General features: G+C 43.3%; 1 protein-coding gene across 3 annotated transcripts in view; it reads left to right on the plus strand.

The window, feature by feature from the left end:
• Positions 1-15,032, plus strand: part of LOC115466290 (5-beta-cholestane-3-alpha,7-alpha-diol 12-alpha-hydroxylase-like) — a 149,645-nt gene that overhangs the window by 114,936 nt on the left and 19,677 nt on the right. Inside the window, exons 2-3 of one of the 3 annotated variants that reach the window (XM_030197455.1) lie at positions 151-324; positions 6,580-6,619. The gene's annotated coding sequence lies outside the window, so the exon portion shown is untranslated. Of the gene's footprint in view, positions 1-150; positions 325-6,579; positions 6,620-14,469; positions 14,537-15,032 lie in introns of those variants that run through there. The other 2 variants (XM_030197470.1, XM_030197464.1) reach the window with 2 other exon arrangements.

The raw sequence follows: 15,032 nt of genomic DNA on the forward strand, positions 1-15,032 counted from the left end.
AGTGTCAGCAACTAGAGAGCTTGGGGGCGGGGTGGACACTGGTTTGTTTTGTTGCTCTAACCAAATAGGGTGAGAAAGGGAGGCAGAAAGAACGCCTACCAAATTTTAATGTACTGCCAATATACTATAACTTCTCTGCCTCTGTGCTAGGTCTGACATAGTTTAAACAGCAGCATTCCTGTTTCATCCTGTCTAACCTGGAGCTGTCAAACAGTTTCTGCACTGATCTCTACCAGAGCTTGTGAGCTTGAAATACGATAGATAAACCAGCCTTGTTTGTGTGATCTTGGAGATTAGGGGGCATTTATCAGTTATTTTTTCCAGGTAAGGTTGATATTCCTTTTCCCAGTCCTGGCTGTCTGTTTTTTCCCCTGTCTTTGGTGATCCCTATTGAAGTTTAGCGTTAATAGGCACACAGTGCTCTTAAGAGTATCTCAGAGAAAGGCATGGTTGGAGGAGGGGAAGGTAGAAGAATGCACATATATGCAATGCAATTTTGCTATATTCTTTCCCCCTTTTTCTGTTTACTTTTTTACATTATTGTTCCAGTTCTAGGAGGCAAGATTTCTTCTTAAGGAAGTCACCCAGTTTATGAATGTAAAATATACATACAGCCAGGGGTGGACTGACCAATCTAGCAATTGGGCAGTGCCCAATGGCACACAGTAGTAGGGATCCTGCTCTCCCCTAACTGGTAATAGCCAGGAATGTATGGTGGATGGGTTGTCAGGAGCCCATGACCCTTATTACCCTGGGATCCAGGTAACTGTCAGTAAAGCAATAGGTGTTCAGAATGGGGGAAAGATTGAGAAAATGACCACAAGAACAGAGGAAGCAGAGAGCAGAGTGTACAGAGAATCAGGGTGGGACAGAAGCATAGAAACATAGAATCATGACGGCAGATAAAGGCCAAATGGTCCATCCAGTCTGCCCATCCTCCGTAACCACTAACGCTTCCTAAGGGATCCCATGCACTTGTTCCGCACTTTAAGAAAGTCCTCGTCTCCACGACGTACACCAGGAGGCCATTCCAGGATTCCACCACCCTTTCCGTGAATGAATACCTTCTTAGATTGCTCCTAAGCCTATTTCCTCTTAACTTCATCATATGCCCCCTCATTCAAAGGTTTTAGTCTTGGAGAAAGGGCAGAGAAATAAGGAAAACAGAGCAGTCAGAACAAGGAGATAAAATTCTAGAGCAGGAGTTCTCAACCCAATCAGGTTTTAGGGATACCCAGAATGAATATACATGAGATTAATTTGCATGCACTGCCTCCATTGTGTGCATATCTATCTCATGCATATTCATTGTGGATATCCTGAAAACCTGACTGGCTAGGTGTGTCCCTAGGAAAAAAAAAAGAATCAGTGTAAAAAAAACTCAGCACTGGAGAAAAACAACTGATTTTTTTTTTTTTTTTAATCAGTTATTTTTCTTCGGTGAGCAGTTTTTTACACTGATTCTTTTTTTCCTAGTCTCTGGCACCATTGATTATACTGGGACTCCCTACATGATACAGGATTAATAGGTGTTCTATTGTCCCCTATTGGAAGCCTTGAGACGTCAGTTATTTAATGTTTTAAATTATACAGGACCCTTATGTGAACTGAGTATCTTGCAAGTTTTTGACAAACCTGATTTTTTGATTGCTAGATTATTGGTTTGTTTCTGCCATATTGATTGTTTTTGTTGTTGTTGTTGTTGTTGTTTGTTTCTTTTGTAAACCGCTTAGTTAATTAAGTGATATACAGTATAAGTGTTTACAACAAATAAATAAATAATAAGTATCCACATCAGCCACATCACACAGCTGTTCCCTCCCCCCTCCCCCAGGGCCTTCTCCCTCCAGCTAGTTTCAACTACCCAGAAAAACCTCCTCCATTATAATTGATAGCATTATTCATCAAATTCTTCTGTGTGGGAATGAAGTCTGGTTCTCTATAGGATTGAACAGAATCTCTCAATAAAAACCCTGAACCTCCAGTTTTATAGCACAAACTCCATATTCCCCAACAATGGAGCTGTCCATTGTCATTATTACCTCAGGAGGAGCACACGCTTCTTCCACTGCCAGACACATTGTTTAAAGCAGACAGGTTTTTGTTGTTTGGTGATTTTACATGATATGGAGGCCACTGGTTCTGGGCATTTTTATTTTGGGTGGCAAGAGCAATCTTTGTTTGCCCTTGGCCAAGAGCCTTACCTCCCCTCCTCTCCTCTTCATTCCCTCCCCTCCCTTACCCGGCTCTAAAGAGCGGATCCAGTCAGCCTTCTATACAACTATTTTAGCATGTTGTTCTCAGAGCACTGGTACCTCTGAATGGAAGTTGTATGTCTTACAACTCAGAGGTTGTGGATTTGAGACTTGCTTAAGTTGATTTTTAGTTTTAAGATTCAAACTTTTAGCAATTTGTGTTGAAATAAGGTTTAACAAACGCTTTCAGAATTTTCCCTATGGTATTTTTCTATGCTACAATTTCCATGATTGTTTTAGACACTGATGATGTCAATTTGCCCTTTTAATAGCATTGTTCACTGCCAGTTGTTTTTCACTAACCTCTGCCCCTGCAATCTGTGTAACTGGCAATTGAGTTATTGATTATTTATTTCTGAGGTAAGAAACATGTTTATCATTAAGAGGCCCTTTTATAATGCTGCAGTAGAGCTACCGTGGCGTTGTCACGCGCCAAATCAGGATTACCGCAGGAGGCTGGCGGTAGTTCCCATCCCCACTGAGTGCCATTTCCCTGTTGCCACCGAGTTAGCTCAGGAGCCCGTACCGTCACCTTCTGTGTTTGCCTCCAAGCAGGGGGGGGTCCCAGGCCTGGTACCGGCAAACTGCTTCCTGCTCCCACAGTCTGTCCTCTCCTGCTCCTGTCCATGCTTGGAGTCAGGGCCCAAATGATTGTATTAACGCTATATCATGCTAATGCAATCATCCCGGTCCTGGGCGGCATGCAGGATCAGGGAAGGACAGCAAGAAGAAGCTTGCCAGCGCTAGGCCCGGGCCCCACCTTTGGAGGCCAAGCCCGGGGAATTTTGCCCCTCCCCCTCCCCCCCCAATGCTCCCCTCTCAGCTGGAAATAGTTATGCACTAACCCATTTGATTAGTGCATGGCCATTTCATTTTTTTTTTTTTTTTTTTGCTGAAAACAACCTTTTACCACCTGAGGGTTTCAGTGTGTGGCAAATCCACATGCCAATGCCACCACAGGCCCCCTTTTACTGCAGCTTCGTAAAAGGGGCCCTAACAGTCTTTTGCTAACATTACATAATAGGTCACTTATCTAAAAGACATGTAGAGGGGCAGAATCGAACGGGGCGCCCAAGTTTTCCTGAGGGCATTCTCGCAGGACGCCCGGTGAAGGGGTGTGTAAACCCGTATTATCTTTTGTTTCGATGATATGGTCAGGGACGCCCAAATCTCAACATTTAGGTCGACCTTAGATATGGTCGTCCTTAGAGATGGTCATCCCCGATGCACTGGTCCCCCTCATATGCCCTAGGGGGCACTGCAGTGGACTTCAGAAAAAGCTCCCAGGTGCATAGCTCCCTTACCTTGTGTGCTGAGCCCCACAAACCCCCCCAACCCCCCCCAAAAAAGAAAAACCCACTCCCCACAACAGTACACCATTACCACAGCCCTTAGGGATGAAGGGGGGCACCTAGATGTGGGTACAGTGGGTTTCTGGTGGGTTTTGGAGGGCTCACATTTATCACCACAAGTGTAACAGGTGGGGATGGGGGGGGGGGGGGGGGAATGGACCTGGGTCCGCCTGCCTGAAGTGCAGTGCAGTACTCACTAAAACTGCTCCAGGGACCTGTATACTGCTGTCATGGAGCTGGGTATAATATTTGAGGCTGGCATAGAGGCTGGCAAAAAATATTTTAAAAGTTTTTTTTAGGGTGGGAGGGGGTTAGTGACCACTGGGGGAGTAAGGGGAGGTCATCCCCAATTCCCTCCGGTGGTCATCTGGTCAGTTCGGGCACCTTTTTGAGGCTTGGTCACAAGAAAAAATGGACCAAGTAAAGTCGGCCAAGTGCTTGTCAGGGACGCCCTTCTTTTTTCCATTATTGGCAGAGGACACCCATGTGTTAAGCACGCCCCAGTCCTGCCTTCACTATGCTTCTGACACGCCCCCGGGAACTTTGGTTGTCCCCGCAACGGAAAGCAGTAGAGGACGCCCAAAATTGGCTTTTGATTATGCAGATTTGGGCGACACTGGGAGAAGGACGCCCATCTCACGATTTGTGTAGAAAGATGGTTGCCCTTCTCTTTCAAAAATGAGCCCAAAAGGCAGTTACAGTTGGGCATATGAGCATCTTTTTTATTCATTTCTGAATAGGTGATTTTCTCAAAGTTTAACTCGCAGTCCTGCATTTATTCATATTCAGATGCAGGATTTTACTTGCTGTGTCATTCATGATTTCCTTAGTGTAGATTTAGGTATGGATGATTTGTACACAGAATGTGAATATATCTCTATATTGTGGGTATGTCTTAGATATTTTTTTTTTGTTACATTTGTACCCCGCACTTTCCCCACTCATGGCAGGCTCAATGCGGCTTACATGGGGCAATGGAGGGTTAAGTGACTTGCCCAGAGTCACAAGGAGCTGCCTGTGCCTGAAGTGGGAATTGAACTCAGTTCCTCAGTTCCCCAGGACCAAAGTCCACCACCCTAACCACTAGGCCACTCCTCCTGTAGTTTTAATTTGTTCAGTGTTCAAAATATTATTTAACCCTATTTGTATGAACTTGGCATTCTACGACTATATGAAGCTATTTGTTCAGCTTTTTGATGTTAGTGCTTTTGTAGATCATATTTTTTTGCTTTGGAGTATTGTGTTCAGTTTTTGAAGCCGAAGCCGTATCTTGCTAAAGACATAAGAAGACTTGAAGTGCTTAAGAGAAAAATCACAAAAGTGGTATGGAGTATGCATTACAAGATATAAGAGGAGAGACTTGAGGACCTGAATATGTAGGTGCTCTTTCTTCAAACTGTGACTAATCTGCTTGATTCAAAAAATATTCGACCTTCCTGCCATTAATATCCTCATTCACTCTATCATCATTAGTCAGCTATTGCAATACTTCTCTACAAAGCTCTTACAGTTAAAGATCTTCATTGGACTTAGGAAGTACGATCATATCACACCACTTCTGAAATCCGCACACTGGTTACCAGTATTGCGTCACTGTCAAGATATTGCTCCTCGTTTTTAAGATCTTTTCTTCTGGGGAACCCTAATTTCTTGCTCGTCAGCTGGCCCCCTATTGTCCTTCCAGACCACTTAGGACATCACAGCAGGACTTACTTGAAATCCCTTCTTTTAATGCACTCACCATCCATTGCTCTGGAACAGGTTACCACAATGTCATCGATAGTTCCCCTGTCCAACAGTTTACTACTGAACTTGACTTTTCTTTTTTTCAGATACCTATGGATAGGTCAGCTTCGCTGTGGGTGCAGCAGCAGTGGGCCTGGACTGCACATTCCCCTCCTTGATGTGTTCTCCACCATCAATTTTCCTGTCCATTATTGTAGTTCAACCCCTCTTCCCTCGCTATCCTTCCTGTAGCTCTCATTGGCTCTTTTCTTCGATCTCTCCTTTCTTAAAAATACATCATGTAAGCTGCCTAGATAACCTGATTGATGGGAGGGGTAGAAGCCCTAATAAACTTGGAAACTTGCATATATATCCTGGCGAAAAGGAGAGACGGGATAATATGATACAGACATTCAAGTACTGAAAGGTATTAATCCTCAAGCAAACCTTTTCCAGAGATGGGAAGGTGGTAGAACTAGAGGACACGAATTGAGGTTGCAGGGGGGCCAACTCAGGAATAATGTCTAGAAGTACTTTTTCACAGAGAGGATGGTAGATATCTGGAATGCCCTCCTGTGAAAGGTAGTAGAGATGAAAATGGTAACAGAATTCAAAAATGTCTGGGATAAACATAAAGGAATCCTGCTTAGAAGGCATGAAACCAAACAAGCCTAGTGGTGATTAGATGGCAACACCAGTAATTGTGAAGCAAAGCCAGTGCTGGGTAGACGTCTATGGTCTGTGCCTTGATATTGGCTGGACAGATTCAGCTTCAGTAGCTGGAGAAAGAGGCCAATGCCAGGCAGACTTCTACGGTCTGTGCCCTGATCGTGGCTGGACAGATTTGAATGGACTGAAATGGGGCTTCAGTGACAACTTCAGTAGCTGAACAAGGCCACTGCTGGGCAGATTTCTACAGTCTATGCACAGAAAATGGGAAGGACAAATCAAGATCAAGTATAGATATGTAGTATCGCATAATACCTTATGTTATGAGTTTATCTTGTTGGGCAGACTGGATGGACTGTACAGGTCTTTATCTGCTATCATCTACTACATTACTATGTTTCACATATTTTCTTTTAGAATAAGGTCTGGTTTATTCATCTAGGACATCAAGTTCTTTCTGTTTGCAAAGCTAGTATGTACATTTATTTGAGTAACTAAGACACAATTCATTCTGACATCTAGTGTCCATTTGGGCACATTACACTATTTCTAAAAGCATTTATTTATCAAATCTACAGGTGTACAGAGAAGTTCTGAGAGAAGAGGACATTTCTCTGGGTAAGTGAATAATATTTTGCTCTGTGATTTGGTGATTTAAAGATTGGGGATAAAGAAGAATTTTAGGTTATTGATAAAGACAGAATTTAAAACAAAACAAACTTTATTAACAATCCTCTATACCCTTTTCCCCATAGTTTTAAAACGTGAAATTTCTGTGACAGCATTAAAAGATAGCCTCTAGAAGGCACAGCAGGGCTTAGTTCAGTCTTCATATCCACCCGCCCTCCACAATTCCCACCCACCCCTAGCACATTTCTTCATTTATAGTCTTAACTTATAGTCAGTTGTTCTAATTAAGATAACAAGAGGGGGGTTTTCATTACAGAATTTTAATCAATTTAATTACTTTCTGAGAAGCAAACGCTAAATAAGTCACAGAATAAAACCCTAAGGCTTTTTAATCTAAAAGCTCTAATACCTTAAGAAGTTTTAATTAAGCAACCCAATGATAATAAGATGCAGAGGCATTACCAGAGATTTTTCAACAATGACCTCTCCTCTCCTCCTAAACGTATAATCGTCCCACAAAATAGCAAATTTACTGAGATGTTCAACTCTCATATATTATACATAGTAATGTGTACATCAAAATCACTGAAAAAAGACTCTTCTAATACATCTCAGTCTGGCTCTAAATGCACGAAGCATGATCAGCCAACCCTCAAGAAAATGGTACCGTGTAAGTGCCTACAGACCTCTATGGACTCTATGCTCAAGGAATTACATGAATTTTGTGAACTCTCTTTAAATATTTTGAGGCCACCTGATAAATGAAAGCTGAGATAGCAGCTATTACTCTCTCAACGTCTACTGACCAAACTGCACTTCAACTCTCACCAAATTTGAAAAGATAGAATTGGAGTTCAAAGATTTATCCAACTATTTGTGCCAAAATAACATCAGAATATTAGGTCTCAAAGAGGACCTCGAAGGTACAAACATGAACAAATTATCGAAAAAGATGGGCGCCCATGTTTCGTTTTGATAATACGGTCGGGGACGCCCAAATCTCAACATTTAGGTCGACCGTAGAGATGGTCGTCCTTAGGTCGTTTTTGAGATGGTCGTCCCCAGTTTTCAGCGATAAAGGAAACCGAGGACGCCAATTTCAAAAACGACCAAATCCAAGCTATTTGGTTGTGGGAGGAGCCAGTATTCATATTGCACTGGTCCCACCTCACATGCCAGGACACCAACCGGGCACCCTAGGGGGCACGGCAGTGGACTTCACAAATTGCTCCCAGCTGCATAGCTCATAAGTACATAAGTACATACATAAGTAGTGCCATACTGGGAAAGACCAAAGGTCCATCTAGCCCAGCATCCTGTCACCGACAGTGGCCAATCCAGGTCAAGGGCACCTGGCACGCTCCCCAAACGTAAAAACATTCCAGACAAGTTATACCTAAAAATGCGGAATTTTTCCAAGTCCATTTAATAGCGGTCTATGGACTTGTCCTTTAGGAATCTATCTAACCCCTTTTTAAACTCCGTCAAGCTAACCGCCCGTACCACGTTCTCCGGCAATGAATTCCAGAGTCTAATTACACGTTGGGTGAAGAAAAATTTTCTCCGATTCGTTTTAAATTTACCACACTGTAGCTTCAACTCATGCCCTCTAGTCCTAGTATTTTTGGATAGCGTGAACAGTCGCTTCACATCCACCCGATCCATTCCACTCATTATTTTATACACTTCTATCATATCTCCCCTCAGCCGTCTCTTCTCCAAGCTGAAAAGCCCTAGCCTTCTCAGCCTCTCTTCATAGGAAAGTCGTCCCATCCCCACTATCATTTTCGTCGCCCTTCGCTGTACCTTTTCCAATTCTACTATATCTTTTTTGAGATACGGAGACCAGTACTGAACACAATACTCCAGGTGCGGTCGCACCATGGAGCGATACAACGGCATTATAACATCCGCACAACTGGACTCCATACCCTTCCTAATAACACCCAACATTCTATTCGCTTTCCTAGCCGCAGCAGCACACTGAGCAGAAGGTTTCAGCGTATCATCGACGACGACACCCAGATCCCTTTCTTGATCCGTAACTCCTAACGCGGAACCTTGCAAGACGTAGCTATAATTCGGGTTCCTCTTACCCACATGCATCACTTTGCACTTGTCAACATTGAACTTCATCTGCCACTTGCACGCCCATTCTCCCAGTCTCGCAAGGTCCTCCTGTAATCGTTCACATTCCTCCTGCGACTTGACGACCCTGAATAATTTTGTGTCATCGGCGAATTTAATTACCTCACTAGTTATTCCCATCTCTAGGTCATTTATAAATACATTAAAAAGCAACGGACCCAGCACAGACCCCTGCGGGACCCCACTAACTACCCTCCTCCACTGAGAATACTGGCCACGCAATCCTACTCTCTGCTTCCTATCTTTCAACCAGTTCTTAATCCATAATAATACCCTACCTCCGATTCCATGACTCTGCAATTTCTTCAGGAGTCTTTCGTGCGGCACTTTGTCAAACGCCTTCTGAAAATCCAGATATACGATATCAACCGGCTCCCCATTGTCCACATGTTTGCTTACCCCCTCAAAAAAATGCATTAGATTGGTGAGGCAAGACTTCCCTTCACTAAATCCGTGCTGACTTTGTCTCATCAGTCCATGTTTTTGTATATGCTCTGCAATTTTATTCTTAATAATAGCCTCCACCATCTTGCCCGGCACCGACGTCAGACTCACCGGTCTATAATTTCCCGGATCTCCTCTAGAACCCTTCTTAAAAATCGGAGTAACATTGGCTACCCTCCAGTCTTCCGGTACTACACTCGATTTTAGGGACAGATTGCATATTTCTAACAGTAGCTCCGCAAGTTCATTTTTTAGTTCTATTAATACTCTGGGATGAATACCATCAGGTCCCGGTGATTTACTACTCTTCAGCTTGCTGAACTGACCCATTACATCCTCCAAGGTTACAGAGAATTTGTTTAGTTTCTCCGACTCCCCCGCTTCAAATATTCTTTCCGGCACCGGTGTCCCCCCCAAATCCTCCTCGGTGAAGACCGAAGCAAAGAATTCATTTAATTTCTCCGCTACGGCTTTGTCCTCCTTGATCGCCCCTTTAACACCATTTTCGTCCAGCGGCCCAACCGACTCTTTGGCCGGTTTCCTGCTTTTAATGTATCTAAAAAAATTTTTACTATGTATTTTTGCTTCCAACGCTAATTTCTTCTCAAAGTCCTTTTTTGCCCTCCTTATCTCCGCTTTGCATTTGGCTTGGCATTCCTTATGATCTATCCTGTTACTTTCAGTTGGTTCTCTTCTCCACTTTCTGAAGGATTGTTTTTTGGCTCTAATGATTTCCTTTATCTTACTGTTTAGCCACGCCGGCTGACGTTTAGTTTTTTTTCCCTTTTTTCTAATACGTGGAATATATTTGTCCTGAACCTCCAGGATGGTGTTTTTAAACAGCATCCACGCCTGATGCAAGTTTTTTACTCTGTGAGCTGCTCCTTTCAGTCTTTTTTTCACCATTTTTCTCATTTTGTCGTAATCACCTTTTCTATAGTTAAACGCTAGCGTACTTGATTTCCTAGTTTCACTTCCTTCAATGCCAATATCAAAACCGATCATATTATGATCACTGTTATCAAGCGGCCCTCGTATCGTTACCCCCTGCACTAGATCATGAGCACCACTAAGGACTAAGTCTAGTATTTTTCCTTCTCTTGTCGGCTCCTGAACTAGCTGTTCCATGAAGCTGTCCTTGATTTCATCAAGAAATCTTATGTCCCTTGCGTGTACAGATGTTACATTAACCCAGTCTATATGCGGGTAATTGAAATCCCCCATTATTATTGTGTTGCCCAGTTTGTTTGCGTCCCTGATTTCCTTTAACATTTCCGCATCCGTCTGTTCGTCCTGGCCAGGCGGACGATAGTACACTCCTATCACTATCCTTTTCCCCTTTGCACATGGAATTTCAATCCACAGTGATTCCAAGGAGTGTTTTGTTTCATGCAGAATTTTCAATCTATTTGATTCAAGGCTCTCGTTAATATACAATGCTACCCCTCCACCAATCCGATTCACCCTATCACTACGATATAATTTGTACCCCGGTATGACAGTGTCCCACTGGTTATCCTCCTTCCACCAGGTCTCAGAGATGCCTATTATATCTAATTTTTCATTTAGTGCAATATATTCCAACTCCCCCATCTTATTTCTTAGGCTCCTGGCATTCGCATATAGACATTTCAAACTATGTTTGTTGTTCCTAAGTACATCATGCTTAGTACTTGACAGTATTAATTGGCAATCTTTTGTCTGATTTTTATTGTTATTTAAAGATACCCGATCTACTACAATCTCTTTTGCAACCTCACTATCAGGATACTCTATCTTCCCTGTTATGGTGATATCTTTGAAAGATACCTTATCCCGAACCATGCTCTTTTGAGCGACTGTCGGCCTTCCCCCCATTTCTAGTTTAAAAGCTGCTCTATCTCCTTCTTAAACGCCGATGCCAGCAGCCTGGTCCCACTCTGGTTAAGATGGAGCCCATCCTTTCGGAATAGGCTCCCCCTTCCCCAGAATGTTGCCCAGTTCCTAACAAATCTAAAGCCCTCCTCCCTGCACCATCGTCTCATCCACGCATTGAGACTCTGGAGCTCTGCCTGTCTCTTGGGCCCTGCGCGTGGCACAGGTAGCATTTCAGAAAATGCTACCCTGGAGGATCTGGATTTCAGCTTTCTACCTAAGAGCCTAAATTTTGCTTCCAGAACCTCTCTCCCACATTTTCCTATGTCATTAGTACCCACATGTACCAAGACAGCCGTCTCCTCCCCAGCACTATATAAAATCCTATCTAGGTGACGCGTGAGGTCCGCCACCTTCGCACCAGGCAGGCAAGTCACCAGGCTCCCTTACCTTCAGTGCTGAGACCCCCAACCCCCCCCCCAAACCCACTCCCCACAATTGTACACCACTACCATAGCCCTAAGGGGTGAAGGGGGCACCTACATGTGGATACAGTGGGTTCTGGGGGGAGGGGGGGGTTGGAGGGCTCAACATTTACCACCACAAGTGTAAGAGGTAGGGGGGGATGGGCCTGGGTCCGCCTACCTGAAGTGCACTGCACCCCCTAAAACTGCTCCAGGGACCTGCATACTGCTCTCATGGAGCTGGGTATGACATTTTAGTCTGGCATAGAGGCTGGCAAAAAATGTTTTAATTTTTTTTTAGGGTGGGAGGGGGTTGGTGACCACTGGGGGAGTACGGGGAGGTCATCCCCGATTCCCTCCGGTGGTTATCTGGTCAGTTCGGGCACCTTTTTGAGGCTTGGTCCTGAAAATAAATGGACCAAGTAAACCCGGCCAAATGCTCGTCAAGGCCGCCCTTCTTTTTTCTATTATCGGCCAAGAGTGGCCATGTGTTAAACATGCCCCAGTCCCGCCTTTGCTACACCTCCAACATGCCCCCTTAAACTTTGGCCGCTCCTGCGACGGACTGCAGTTGAGGGCGGCCAAAATCAGCTTTCGATTATGCCGATTTGGCCGGCCCTGAGAGAAGGCTGCCCATCTCCCAATTTGTGTCGGAAGATGGGCACCCTTCTCCTTTGAAAATAAGCAGGATAGTCATTTCTGATCACGCTCCCATTATATTAACTCTTAGCTGTCCCTCTTCTGCTCCCATTAGATCTCCACTAGGAGGTTAAATATGGACATCTTGTCAGGTGATGCTATCAAATGCTGACTTAATGACTTGATTACTGAATTCTTCAACTCAACAACACATCCGATAGCGATCTGGCACTGATCTGGGAAGCTTTCAAAGCATCTCTGAGGAGTGACTTAATCTCTATTTCTGCCTTTCATAATAAGCAGATACATGCCCAAGTCACCAATTTTGAATGGCAAATTAAAGATACAGAACAGAAATACCTCCAAACCAGTGACAATTCCAGTTAAAATATTCCTAAATAAACTGGCTAGTGAGGGAGCATGACAAGAACTATTTGCATAGAACTCTCTTCAGACACCTCAACTCTCCGATATTGACAACTCACAACTGGCCAAACCCATTGTATAAGAGGACATATTTGATGCATTTAAAGACCTTCCTTCGGGTAAGTCACCCAGTCCAGATGGAATTCCTCATTCCCCATGTTAAAACATAATTAAAACCCAATAACAAGGTTTTAGAGGCGTCCTTCCAATTCGTGGAAAATTACAGGCCAATTTCACTGCTAAACACTGATTATAAACTATTTATGTGTAGCTGCATTTATATCCCACATTTTCCAAACAGGTTTGGTTCAATGTGTTTTACAAGTTATTCAGTAGGTGTAGAGAAATACAATTTTAAGAAGAGAGTACAGCAAGACTTCGAGGATTGATAGAATGGTGTGGATCATGGGTGAGGTAAGGGAAGATCTCTTACCGTGCAAGCATGTGATTTAGAGACAAGGATCATCGAGCTTGGGGTATGTTGGGCAGCTTTCAGAGGTTTAGATGTCTTGAGTTGATATGGGGGGGATTAAGTAGTGGTTTGGGTAGATGCGAGTGGTTCATTGTTTGTTATTTGCGGGTAGGAATTTTTTGAACAGGTAAGTCTTAAGGAGTTCCAAAACTTAATGTGAGGTGTTATTGATCTTAGTGACTTGGGAAGGGAATTCCCCATCTTGGAGCTTTGGTAGGGGAAGTTCACTGTTTTATTTCATTCCACTTTTTATTTTAAAAAAAATGAAAAAATGCTTTCTGTATTGTTATGGAAGACCAAACCTCTTAGGATCTCAATGTGAAAGCACCTAAAGATAGATTTGGTGTCATATTTCCAGACGTTTTACTTTACCATAAAGCTTTCAGAATGCATTGGTTCTCAATAAACAGGGACTATACTTTGGCTACAGTTGGAAAAAGATTTTGTTTAGCCATTTCCTCTGAACTTGGTGCCACTTGCAACATTTCCAAATTCCAAAAGCATCAACTTACTTATTATTAATACACAGTTACGCTTGCTTGAATTGGACATTATCATGGATCATCCCCTAAACCATTCAATTTTTCACCTCATTGTGGTACAACTCTAAAACAAAAATGAATAACACTGACTGACTGTCTTTATGGACTTTTGCTGACATCTACAGCTCTACTACCAAAAATATTTTGTCATTTGATCAACTTCTAACTTCTCCTACAAATGGTTGCAGCTAAAACACTCAATTCAACGGTCCAAAATACTAACTTAGTTAAGACCTCCATTCCAACCATCAGTCAATATATTGAGATCTTACTGAGTAACGGACACTAGTATCATCTCTATATAAATTGCTGCTCTCTCATAAATATAACAACAGCACTTCTTTTTGCAAAGTCTTTGGGAAATGGACACTGTGATAAATTTAGGACATGCCTTCAACAGGACCTAGCCACCAGAGGGAGCTTTTATGGTAGAAGACTGCTGTAATGACCTGAAGAGAGTCACTAGAGGGCGCTCAGGACTAGAAGAAGCCTGCTTAGATGGGTAGCGACCACATGGTAGAGGCCCTTGTGTTACTTTGTAGAGGCCTCAATGCCTCATTGATATCCCAGACATGAATAGCTGGGGAGAGGGAGGGGCAGAGGTTAACCTTGTGCAAAGTTGAAAGGGGAAGGCCCATGGCATAAGTAGAAATAGTTCTCTTCAGAAGGCAAGCCCATTGGAGAAGGTTCTGTACTTTTTCCAGAATATAGGAGGAGCCCAGGAAGGGTGGGGTTGGTAGGAAGCAGCTCTTTAAAAACACCTTTCCCCAAGAAGAGAAGAAAGGGAAGGAGCCCTCTAAGAAGAATGAAGGATGCCAAGTAACTGATGACTGGATACCAAAGGAAAGGATCCCTAAAGATGAGCTGGAAACTCTAGGGCCTGGACCCCAAAGGAGAATCCCTAACGAAAGACAAGGTACTTACCTGAAATCCAGAATAATGGAGAGGATAAGGAACTTTGATGTGGCCACAACATGGAGATAACACTATGATTCTTGAAGTAAGGGTCTGATATCAACAGCCAGGAGTGGAGGACAGGACTGTGCAGTGATAGTGGACTTTAAAAGTCCTGTCCAAGGGGTGGTGGCTGTTGTAGAACTGAGACCCACATCTCCCAGTGGAAGGCTTCATTAAAGACAGTGTACTGAAATGTTTGTAGAAAGAAGAGTAACCCTACAGAGCGGTTAGCAGAAGCTAATTGGAGTGGATTTGTATTTAGAATGGTTAATTTGCATATCCTGGGAAGCCAACTGAGTATTGTATAACTGATCCATATGTTCCCCAGTGGACAGCTCAGTTGAAGACTGCTTGTTAAAGTGTTTGTTACAAGAAGAATACCTCTTCAGAGTAATTAAACCCTTTAGTGTCCAATGTTCCCATCAATCTGTTCCCATATGGCTTATTATGGGAAC

This window comes from Microcaecilia unicolor, chromosome 1 (genome assembly GCF_901765095.1).
Source record: "Microcaecilia unicolor chromosome 1, aMicUni1.1, whole genome shotgun sequence".
Taxonomy (NCBI): Eukaryota; Metazoa; Chordata; class Amphibia; order Gymnophiona; family Siphonopidae; genus Microcaecilia; species Microcaecilia unicolor.